Source organism: Vidua macroura, chromosome Z (genome assembly GCF_024509145.1).
Source record: "Vidua macroura isolate BioBank_ID:100142 chromosome Z, ASM2450914v1, whole genome shotgun sequence".
NCBI lineage: Eukaryota > Metazoa > Chordata > Aves > Passeriformes > Viduidae > Vidua > Vidua macroura.
Window position 1 is genome coordinate 47,469,403 of NC_071611.1, and position 12,927 is coordinate 47,482,329.

Genomic DNA, 12,927 nt, shown 5'->3' on the forward strand with positions numbered 1-12,927 from the left:
ATGTACTGGACACTCTTCTTCATGTATATGTCACAAGGAAAACATACAGAAGAAGAGAACTAATGTATTCAGAGGTTTACTGTTCTTCAGTCATAACCAGCAAAACAGCACTGTTGATCTGTCCATGCTGGTTTTGGAGTCTTTTGGAGAAGTCAGATGCAAAAGTAGCAGAAGACCTTCTAGAAAACTTGGCTAAATTGTTTAGTTTAATGGATCCAAATTCTCCTGAAAGAGTGGATTTCATATCTGGAGCACTAAAATGGTCCAGGAAAACTTGGACATTCAAAACTACACCAGTTACTAGCTATTACCCTGTGGAAAGAGCAAAACTGTAGTGAATCTCAGTATCACTTCTTGCACTCAACAGATGGTCAGGGCTGTGCAAATATGCTGCTGGAATATTCCTTGTCCCGCAGATACCGCAATGAGGTGGACATGTTTGTAGCTCAGGCAATACTACAATTTCTCTGCTTAAAAAATAAGACCAGCACATCAGTTGTTTTTATGACATACACGTAAAAACATCCTTCAATAGAGAAGGGTCCACCCTTTGTGCAATCACTGCTAAACTTCATCTGGTTTCTGTTGTTGGCAGTTCATGGAGGAAAATTAACAGTATGTACAGTATTGTGTGAACAGTATCAATCTTCACTGAAAAGAGACCCCTGTATAATGAGTACCTAGATAGGATAGGACAGCTCTTCTTTGGAGTTCCACCCAAGCATACCTTGTCCTACGGGGGATTGTTAGGAAATCGTTTAAACAGTCTGATGGTAACTGGGGAAGATAATGACACAGAAGGTGGTCAGGAAGACAGCAGTCCTATCAAGCTCAATTGAATGTTGTTGTCATTGGATGCTGTGTAAATCTGATGATCTGATGATTCCGAAGACACTTTTGGAATTTGAATCCTGCAGTTGTTTCTTGGCTCCTAAAAGGGCTCCTCTGGTCTTTTAGAAATGGTTGCTGGAATGTTTATACTGTCAGTCTATATTATTTATGAAAAAAAAAAAAAAAAGAAAATAAAGAAACCAACAAAAAGTAGCCAAATTAACCAATTGGAGAGGTTGCTCAGTTGCTAGTGGGTTTCCGAACCAGCAGCTGGGACTGATTAAACACAGTCTGCAGTTTCTGATGCAGTACTCCCTTTTGTACATAAAACACAGGGCTTGTGCTTCATGGCATGTAAATAAAGCAATAAACATAGGGCATAAATAAAGCATAATAAAGCATAAACATAAAGCATAACAATAAATATTTCAATAAAGCATAAACATAGGGCTTGTGCTTCATGGCCAATACTATCTCTCTTCTGAGAAAGCTTCCTTGCCTTCTATTCTCTTCCAAGGAAGATCTTGAAAGGCAGGGGGAGCAATTGATTAATTGATTTGCAATGCTGGGGTCAAAAGTACTGAGAGACAAGCCAAGCAGCATAATTTGAGATGCACATCCACGAGACATTGATACAAGAACTTGCTTCCACTGCCATGAGTAACATACATATACCCTTCATACTGCCTGCCCCTCTCCCTCAAGGTTTCACTACCTCAAAGCTCTCCCTGATCAGCCAACCTACCCCTTTTATCACACTTACCTTTATTAGTCACAGCTGTGACCTACTAAGGGCAAGGCTGTTTAATTAGTACAACTGTGATTTACCAGGGGCGAGATCACTTGTAATCCCTTCTTCTACACCTACAGGAATCTGCAGGATTCATGGCTATTCTGTCCTGTAACCAGCCTGTAGGTGGGTCCCCGGATTTGGGATGAGCTTTCAGCTTCTCTCCAGGCCCATCACAGTTTTGGTGCTGGAAGTGCTGGTGCCTGTTCCCACATTGTAATACACAGGTGCAGGATTGCTGTTAACTTACTGGTAGGCCCATTTTTAAGCTTGATGCTCATTTCTTTTGGCCCATGGTGAATTTAAGGACATCAATTCTGCAATAATAAGGGTCATAGCCACTTTTCCTTCCCTGGCTGACCCTCTGAAATGTCACACTGTTGCCCAAGCTATTGGCTGCCCTGCACACCTTGAAAATTTCTATCAGTGACTGCCTGGTGGTCCTATCCAGTTATGTCACAGAGAACAAGCCAGTTTTTAATTGTTTTACTTGCAGCATGGATTGGAAAACTCACATTCTTTCCGAAGTCTTGAACTGAGTTACACATTGTAAAGTTTCATCTGCATAAAAAGGTGATAAAGGAAGTCAACAGTCCTGCTGGGAAAATGTGGGGAACTGTTTTAATGCCAAACTTGATCTAACTGTAAGGTTGCCCCTGCTTTGAGCTACAGAGTCCTCTCCTATTCCACATTATTCAATGAAATACACACCTACAAAACCAGCGCTTGCAGCAGCCTTCTCATGAATTATCTTTACCTTAATCAACTGTGGACTGCACTCAACGGAACCCATTTTAGTTACAAAGTGTTAGAGCACAGAAGAAGGAAATGGAGTGGTAACCAGGGATAGCAAATGGGGCCTTGGCACATAACAGACCAGTTTATTTTTCACAGATAGAGATACATCGCTGACTCTCTTTCTGTTTTCCTTATTGTGGAACACAGCAGTTCCAAGACAGTGTTTTCCTGGTAAGGGTGTATTTACTTCTGTTCATCTGTACCAGAGGAGAGCAGTGATCCACTGGTGAGGGGCAGCTGGCTTTAGCACAGCACTCCCATTACAGGGGACACCAAAGAACTGCTGAAGACTGTGCTGGAGCTAGCATGATAGCATACCCCTTAGCACCAGCCCAGATGCTGCTCAAAGAGAACACAGGGGGCCCTGCAGGTGTAGGGTTATATGGAGTGCCAGGTGCCTCTTTCCAGGGTGATACTGAGGAGGTTGAGGTCTGGCTGAGGTGCAGGGCTCAGGTAAAGAGCTGCCTGGTGCAGAAGCTATGGGAAAAGGCAGCAGACCACATAGCACCAGGGAGGATGAGCAGGTAGGCAACAGGATCCCTCCAAAGAGGTGCCTGTGTAGAGATAAGTGCTGGAGTCTTGTGCAGCAGTGATGGGTGCAGGACTCTGGCTGAGTGAACAGCACTTTGGTTCAGGCATGCACCACCAGTCAGCCCTGCTGTGCACACCCAGAGAACTGTGCCAGGCCATTGACTTCTCAGTAACCAAGGAGTCTACACCACAACTTATCAGGACCTAACAGGACCATCCTGAGCAGGACTAGCCAAAACTAAAACTGCTGTGGCTGTACTCCTGCACCAAGACAAGTTAACTACAAATCAACCACATTACACTGCAGACAACTGTAGCCCCACCCTGAGGCCATTGAGTTCTCCTGTACAGCAGTGTGCTGTAGTTATTTAATTACATTACTATTTAATTATCATTCAATAATTGTTTAATTATAATTTTATAATTATTATATAATTTTATAATTATTTAATCATCAACAATCTCCTTTAACTCCACAGTGATGTCTTATTTTAAAAATTTATCTTCAACAGCTGTTTAATAGGTGGGACAGTTAAAAGGCTATGCTGGACTCTGTAGTAGGTTTGGACTCGCAAGGTGGGAAAGTTGAGACTCCCAAGGTGGAAATGTTGGGAGCCTGTGACTCCTGGCAACAGGAGAATGACTCCTTTTCATCATGTATGTAAGAACTGAAGGCACTCAGGTGCAATGCTCTGAAAACAAATAAACAGAAACAAGCTTAGTTGGGAAAGGCATCTGAGCCCCTCAAGGACAGAGCAAGTCATGGTGGCTGGAGACTTTATTTTTGCTGACCTCTCTGTCTCAGAAGGTTTGCTACTTGTCAGGGCCTTTGATCTGGGGTGCTTTTGTCAAGCCCTCAGACCACAACCGCCTGTCATCCATGTGAGCACCAGTGACACAGCCAAAGGAGAATCTCATGCATGAGCACATCTCTCTGGAGTGTAGCATACATGGTATTTCTTTACATTCTTGCTGGTAAAGGATTAGATCTATCCTGTAGGCAACAGGTACTGTCAGGCATAGAAATAAATAATGCTATATATTTATACATATACACATACATTAAAAAAGGGTGTTTTATATACTGGGTTTCTGATGCATTATTAGAGTGTAGAATCAGAAACTGCAATGTGGTTTTAACAACAAGACTTGGACATTTTGTTTTCAGAGTGCACAACTCTTACTAAACCTTAACAGCAATCTGTTATTCCATATATGGGTGTTTCTGCATATTTTGCATTTCCGAATGCATTAAACTATTATATTCATAAGAATTGCTTTCATGTTCCCTAGGTCCAGAGACAAAACATGACTAAAGAAGTTAAACTGGCAATCCTTTACAAAAAAAAAAAAAAAATAAAGCAAACCCTAGCTGTTTTTTTGGTTGATTGGTTGGTGTTTTTCTCCCAGAGAAGTGATTCATTAACTCTGAGCAAATCCTTTATGTATTCTGTCAGGAAGTTGTTCTGAAGCGATGCGCGGAATAAATAAATAGACTCCATAACTTGGGGTAGTTATGAAGTGGGTATGTATGTCAGCGCCCGGCACAAGTGAGATAGCTCTCCAAAACTTGTGCCCCGAGCCTCAGTCTGACCCACACTTTTATTCTTAAAGACGTTCCATATGCAATACATTGCACAACTTTTTCATGCATCCCCTTGCAACCCCTTGCCCCGCCTGTCCTCGCTTCTCATGCTAAGTAAGTCCACGCCCTTCTGGGCACGCGTGGTTTGCTGTGGTGGTCGCACGGGGGTCTCTTGGTGGTCCTGAGGCTGAAGATTGTGGTCTTCTTCATGATTGAACTTTTGAACTTTTCCTCTCTGCGCGTGCGCTTTTGGTCCTTTGGTGCTTATCTGAGTACGTCTGTCAGTCTTGATAGGCTTGGAGACAGAGGAGCTTCTTTATCTGGGTTCTTTGCCTCTTCTGCTATTGTTCTTTATGCAAGAAGCTTCAGAAATTTGCATTTTCCTATGCCCTTTGTACCAGGCAGAGGTTTCTTAAGTAAAAGGTTAAAAATTCAACACATAACTCTACAAGCTAAATTATAAATGCTTAATTCATTTTGTTAACTCTAAAAATCTCTGTTTCAGTTCTAAAACTTAAGACTTGGAAATAAGCTATTAAATATTAAAATCAGTGTATTTGAAGCACAAATAACTTGCCTGTCATATCATCACATTTGCTGGCTGGGCCTTAAATTTCAACCTCTGACTTTGCTATGTTGCTACACAGTTTTCTTTACTTTCAGCTCTGATATGGCTTAGTATTTACTAAGCCTCAGTTTTGTTAGCAGAACTAGGGAAATTCCTGAGATAGTAAGGAATGTAAATGCTAAAATAAAATATGAGGTCTGCAGTTATGCCTGCTTGTGATAAATGTATCTACCTTTTCATTAAAGACTTACTACTGCTGACTATAATGATTTTGGCAAAATAAAGATGTTTTACTTGATGGGATCTCTGTAGGGTTTTTTTTTCCCACAAGAGATGGAAGAATTTGAACTGAAGGATTTTCTTCTAAGTCTCTGTACTATTGGTGGTACCAATATCAAGAATGGGACATGCCCTGGCTTGTCTGGCCCCTGGTGCTGGCCCAAATAGCGGCAACTATGGTGTTTCACCCCAGACACACTTTTGGCTAGCTGGATGTTGCAGCTGGGCACATGGAGACAAGTCCAGGCAAGCTGGAGCTCAGGTGGTGGTGCGATGGAGCCTCCTCTCACCGAGGGTCCGCTCCTCAGGTTTCCTGCTGCTGGAGAATCCTTTAAGGCTATGGTGAAGGAAAGGAGTCAGTTCTGATGGAGGGTTTAATCCAGAGCTTTTATTCTGACCCACAGGCCTCTGAATGTAGCAACAGCTCCAAGCAGGACTCTGAATCCTATCACTGCTCCATCAGCACTCCCCGGACCACGTGGTTCCCCGGGGGAGGGGAGGTCTCAGGGGACAAAGGACATCTGGATGGCCCAATCCCCCTGGGGGTGGAGGGCATCTTTTGAATCTGCCCAATCACTCGACGCACTTCTGGAATGCCAGGAGTGACAGGCGGTGCTCAGCAGGGGTCAGGGTGGGGAAAGGAGGAGTGATTGACACACCTGGGAGGACAACTTCAGAGGAGAAACCGGAGTTCTGGGGAAACCATGAAATCACACTGCAACACTGTACCTTGTGAAAAATGTGCATATATTTGATATATAATTTTGTTTAGATTATGCAGTCTAATGTGTTCCTTATTATAACCTTTATTTGAAAAGGTATAGTTAATCTGGCAATCAAATAAAAAGTTGAAAGACATACCATATCTTACTGTATAACTTGGAACTCATCCAGAACTTTGTTGGCTTTCCATAGCAGGGCTTTTGCTTCTCTTACTCAGGGGCTGTTGGTGCTTTTAACTAACAAGTCAGCACTTGATTTATCTCTAGTGTGATTAGAACAGTTTTTCTAAAGACTTTTTTCAGGAAGTAACTGTAGAGCTATTATGAAGCAAAACAAAACAAAACAAAAAAACTAATGTGATAGGTACTTACTTTTTTTTTTCTTTTACTTTTTTTTGTAGTGTAGATATAAGAAATTGAATTTTTCTTTTGTTTTCCATTGCAAGACAAAGAGTGCACAAACATAATCTAATACTTTTATTGTCTCTTCAGCTGTGAGATTTTGGGAAAAAAAGAAAGGTATCCTATTCAAGTGAACATCAGGATTTACTTTTGATTCAGATATCACCAACTTGGAGAGGTGAAAAAACCACAAATCTGAAACCTCTCTTGCTTAGGAAGGTGATACTTCATGAACCACTTCCTTTCATGAGCCAAAACAGCATTATCCCTCAATTTCCAAATATTGATGTGCTAGTTTAAACCAACTGAAACCAACCCCCCTGTAGCTCTTCTTCCCTACTGGTTGCCAACAGGAGGGCACATTCAAAGCAACTCCTGTGCTTTAAGTTCTTGGTTCTTAGAAGCCACAATTTATTTTAAACTTTCCTTTTCAACCTCCACATATGGTTTCTGTCATTCCTCTCTTCCAATTACTTACAGCAATGAAGGGAATTCAGAAAACAGAAGTCAACAATATAGAAGATTTCAGTAACCTAGAAACACTTTTGCTTATGGCTCTATAGGATAGGTACCATTGGATTTCACACTTCCACACTTCACCAACATGTAAAGAACACATTCTATAGAAACAGATATTTAGCAAGATTCTATTTGGGAAGCTAATGATTCTCACTCCTGTCATGTGAGTGGATGGATGAAATTGTTCGTAGCTCTCTGAGAAACCAGGAAATGGGAAGGCCAGGAGAGACCACTAAAAAACAGCACAGCTCCATCTGCTTTTCATCCACTACTTCCATATTTATACAGTCTTATAAAATCCTCTGGATCTCACCTGGACCTGACATGATTATTTATTTTCAGTTTTTTTGAAGCTTGCTTACAAATAAATTGCTTCATGAAAGAATTGAGCAACTGAATTTCATCATACTGAGTGTCAAGAGAGCTCTGGTATAATGAACTGTGTTCCTTAAGAATAAAAACATGATGTGATATTGACACCATATCAAACTTACTTAATCTTGTACATAAATTTAGGATGATGTATCAGAACTTTCATTTCTCAGTTATATCAAATGTTTTCTATCTGTCACAGTATGTTTTCTCCCTAGATATAAAGAGTACAAGAAGGTTACAAAAGGTTTGGAAGATCCAAGGTGCAAAGTTTGCTCCATTTATCAAATACACCTCTACAAAGCCAAGAAACCTGTAAAAATGACAAGTTTCCTGTACTGCCTGCCCAGAAGTTGCATAACTTGAGTTTAATGAAGTTATAGAATCCAAAGTGCCACAAAATGTTTATCAGGATGTAAAAAGAAGTAAATTTTCTTTTCAGAGGCCTTACATTTTTTTCCTAATCTTGTCTTACTAATCTTGTCAAAACAAAGACAATGGATGCTCAAAGAATTTTGTTTGTTTTTATCTGTGAGGCACTTTGTTTAAAAAAATATGAAGAAAAAAATATGAATACCACCTAAGAAGTGGTAGTTTTATCCTGTTTGTTTCATCTTTCAGTTACCAGCCTGTCAAGCAACAACTCCTGCATGAGGAAAAAAAACACTTCTAATGAGTTATCACATTTGTGAATGTGACAGCTTCAGTAATAATTCTTTACCTCACTTTTTTTCTACTGTCTAGCGCAGCAGGTGTGCTACACATGTGAAACAGAAAGGATGGCTAGCCTTCAACTGCTGCCACACTCCCTGGCTGCTGGCAGCAGATGTTTTGGCAGACTTGGCTGAGACAACCGTTGGATGGTTTAGGTTGTTTTGACTGGTTATACAGATTGCACCCAGAGAAGACGGGAAGTTAAAGCACAAAAACTTAATTCTTGCCCCTGTGTTACAGCTTATAAGTATTTATCTGGAGAGTCAGTTGTTAAAAAATAGCCAAAATCTCACACTTCATTTATATCTCAACCATAAAAACTACCATTCTTCAGTCTTCTATCACAGAAACCTTGTAATTACCTGCCCTGAATAAGTGATTCAGTAGTGTATGTAATTATTTGTTAATTGAATGCATTTTCACCTTTTTATAAAAATATTAATTGATTACTTCCTCAGGCTTTTGAAACAGTCAAATTCTGATATGATAAATTTCCCAGATTGTAGGAAAGACTTGTTCACATGAGTTTCAGCTTTCCAAATCTTGGGCCTCTGACTCTTAAGAGAAGAACTATTAGATCAATTAAAAAACCCCCACATTTAAAGAGGACAGGCTATGTTGGAAAGAAAGGCAGGACAGGTCAATGGAATGTCACTTAACCTGCTCCTCTGTTTGACTGCCTTTAACACCTAAATCCAGCCTGAACACCTAGTTTGAAGTTCTGACATTTGTCTCTTGTCCTCACAGTGTGTGGTCCTATAAAGAACCTTGGTCCATCCTCATTAAAACCTCTGTGTCAGTACTACCGGAGTGCTATGAGATCTCCTGGTAACTGTCTCTTCATCAGGCAGAGTAAGTCCTGCTCCCTCAGCCTTCTCTGCACAGGACAAGTGCACCAACCCCTAACCACTCTCGTGGTTCTTCACTGAACTTGCTACAGTAGCTTGTCATGCTCTTCCTTCACGGAGGTCAAAACTGAATGCAATAGTCTAATATTGTAGTGCTGGGGAGACAGTTGACTAGCTGTGCTCCTGGACAGTACAGGATGCTGTTGATCCTGGTTGTTGCAAGTATGCACAGCTGGCTCATTGACAACCAGGACACCCAGGACCTTTTCTGCAGTGCTACCCTGCTGCCTGTCTGCTCATTTGGAGGTCAAAGAAGGTGTGTTCCCTGATAGACAATGATGGTAACAATAATTGAGAGAAAAGCTGAGGTACTCAACAACTTCTTTTGCCACAGTCTTCAACGGTAACCCCTCTTTCCACATCTCTTGTGTGGACAAACAGCAGGATGGGGACTGGGGGAGCAAAGTCTCTCCTCTAAGTAAAAATCAGGTTCATGGCCACCCGAAGAACTTGAACATACTTAAAAGTCTATGGGAGTCAATGAGATGCATCCTAGAGTCCTAAGGCAACCAGCTGATGTAGTTGCCAAACCACTGTCCATGACATTTGAAAAGTTGTGGCTGTCAGGTGAAGTCCCAGGTGACTGGAAAAGGGAAAACATTGTACCCATCTTTAAAAAGAGAAGAAAGGAGGACCCCTAGAACAACTGACCTGTGAGCATCACCTCTGTGCCTGGGAAGATCACAGAACAGATCCTGCTGGAAGCTGTGCTAAGGCACATGGAGGACAGGAGGTGATTTGGGACAGCCAGCATGGCTTTACCAAGGGCAAGTCCTGCCTGACCAACCTGCAGGCCTTCTATGATGGAGTGACTCTGCTAGTGGACAAGGGAGGGGCAGCAGATGTCATTTATCAGGACTTTGACATGGTCCTCCACAACATCCTTCTCTCTAAATTAAGAGAGATGGATTTGATGGGTAAACTGTTACATGAATAAGAAATTGGTGACATCCAGAGGGTAGTCAACAGCTCAGAGTTCCAATGGACATCAGTAAGCTGTGGTATCCCTCAGAGGTCTGTATTGGGACCAGTGTTATTTCATAGATGAAGTGCACCCTCATCTAATTTGCAGAAGACTCCAAGCCGAATGCTCAGGTTGACATTCCTGAAAGACAGGATGCCAACCAAAAGCACCTGTACAAGCTCGAGAAGTGGGCCCATGGAAATGTCGTGAGGATCAACAAGACCAAGTTCAGGGTGCTGCACCTGGATCAGGACAACCCCCAGCAGCAGCACAGGCTGGGGATGAACAGAGGGAGAGCAGCCCTGTGAGAAGGACTTGGGGGTGTTGGTGGGTGAGAGGCTGGACATGACCCAGCCATGGGCACTCCCAGCCCAGAAAGACAAACATGTCCTGGGCTGCATCCAAAGCAGTGTGGGCAGCAGGGAGGTTCTGCCCCTCTGCTCTGCTCTGGTGAGAGCCCACCTGGAACCCTGCATCTAGTTCTGGGGTCCCAGCACAGGAAGGTCATGGACCTGTTGGAGTGACTCCAGAGGAGGGACACCAAGATGATTAGAGGGAGGGAGCATCCCTCCTATAAGGAAAGGCCGAGAGAACTGGGATTGTCCAGCCTGGAGAAGAGAAGGTACCTAATTGTAGCCTTGCAGTACCAGAGGAGAGCTTACAAGAGAGCTGGAGAGGGACTTCTTAAAGTTCCTCTCTAGGAACTTTAAGAATAAATAAAGGTGTGTATTGGCAGGAGGAGGAAATGGCTTCAAACTGAAAGAGAGTAGCTTTAGATTGGATATTACAAAAAAATTATATTCTGTGACAGTAATGAGGCACTGGAAAAAGTCACCCAGAGATGCTGGGGATGCCCCAGCCCTGGATGTGTTCAAGCTGAATGGGATTTTTTTTTTCATTGGTCTAATGAAAGGTGTCCCTGCACACAGCAGAAAAGTTTAGGTTCCTTCCAACCCAAACCAACCCTTTGATTCTATGATGGGATTAATTTCTCCTGTCTGTTCAGGTCCCTGTAGATGGCAGTGTAATGACTGCTCCTTCAGCTTGGTGTCATGTGTGAACTTGACATCCCTTGACAATACTGCTGTCACCTTCTCATGATCTTGATAAATGCTCAATGCCCAAGGCCCAGGAGAGACCCCTGTAACACTCCTCCCACTATGGCCTCCAAGCAAAGTTCAAGTATGACCCATTAACCCCTACCTGCTGAGCTCAACCATCCAACCAGTTTTTTACCCATCTAGTTGTCCACCCATGTGGAACCATAATGTTCCACTTTGGATACAAGAATGTTGTTGGAGACGAGTCATAAACCTTGCTGAAGTCAAGGTTACACTAGTGTTCTCTCCTAAAAAGATCTACACATCTGTCATGGAAAGCAATCAAGTAGGTCAGGCACCACTGACCATTGTCAAATCCAATATTGGCTGTTCCTCTCTGTCTTCTTCCCCCATGAGCCCAGAACTGTGTTCCAAGAGGCCTTGTGCTGTGATTTTTAAGAAGATTGAGGCAAGGCTGAGTTTGTGGAAGATAGGACGTATCATTATGTGTTTTGGCTGATTCATTGCCTTCAGCAGGCACACATCTTCAAACAGAGAGGTTTCACACTCTTCCCTCTTCCCTATCCTCCTGTGTGTCTGGGGCTTCATACAGCTCTGTAGTATCTTAGATATGTTTTCTAAATCATGTTTGTAGAAGCAATTAGAAGTATTTCAAAGCTTATTTATGCAAATCTTTCTACCATCATAAAATGTCATATTATGCTTTCTTTGGTCTCTTAATTATTTCTACTGTTTCCCCTTGAGAAGGTCAAGTCCTTCTGATCATAATTACTTTCATATTCACAACACGGAAAGGAGACACAAAGAGTAGTAAAAACTAGAAGACGCTAACAAATTTTAGAACTTCACTCTTGGTCTACAGGACAAGGATTTATTACTCAAGAGATTTATTACACCAGCTTATTACACCCCTTGCCAAAATGCAGATAAATCAGAGCCAAGAACAAAAATTTTAACTACCCTATGTTGTCTCTCATTGCTTAATGGAGGTACCTGTCTGCTGTTTTGAACAGCTCAGTGTAGATTCTCAATACAAAGCTGAGATCAAGGCAAGTTGACATGCAGACAGCATACATCTATATACACAAAATCCAAAGTAATAGCCTCCTTTCTTGTCCCAACCTACTCCATCCATAATAGGTAACCCAACATAATAAGTCAAAGAAACAGAGGCATTCCAGAGACTAGCATCATAGAAACATCCAGGTATGTAAACACTTTCCAAACTAGCAACAAGAAGGTTAAGCGAACAAAGGACAAAAAAGCCCTGTGTTATGGAGGAGAGACACTTGGAAGAAACCCTTATATTTTCTCATGAAGTCAGAGATGTTGAGTGTAGAAGGCAAAACCTGTGGCAAATAATTTTCTTCTGCCAATGCATCATCACAAATCTTCTTGAGGCGCAGCTTTGTGTGCTCTAAGATGGTATGACGACAGGTTAGCAAAACCTTCTAGATTAATGTCATGGCAAGAAACTGTAGGTCTTACCTCTGAGTCCAGTGAAGGGCAACGAAGATGGCAAAGGGGCTGGAGAAGTCTTCCAAGGAGCGGCCAAGGGAGCTGTGGCTGCTCAGCCGGAGAAAAGTAGGCTCAGGGGTGACATTATCAATCTCTACAGCTCCATGAGAGGAGCTTAGGGCCAGGTGGGAATCGGCCTCTTCCCAGAAGCAGCTAGAGACCGCAGAAAGAACCCACTCTAGCTACGCCAGGGGAGGTTTAGGACGGACGCTAGGCGGAGTTTCTTCACAGAACGCGCGGTCGGAGGCCGGGCCGGGCTACCCAGGGAGGCGGCGGGGCCTGCGCCGCCCGAGGTGTTGAAGGACAGGCCGGGCGCGGCGCTGAGGGCGCGGCCGGCAGGGGGCAGCGTGCGCCGCCCGCCGGCG

General features: G+C 42.7%; 1 pseudogene; it reads left to right on the forward strand.

Moving 5' to 3' along the window:
* On the forward strand, positions 1-981 carry LOC128821551 (Golgi to ER traffic protein 4 homolog; annotated as a pseudogene).
* Positions 982-12,927: the final 11,946 nt, after the last annotated feature.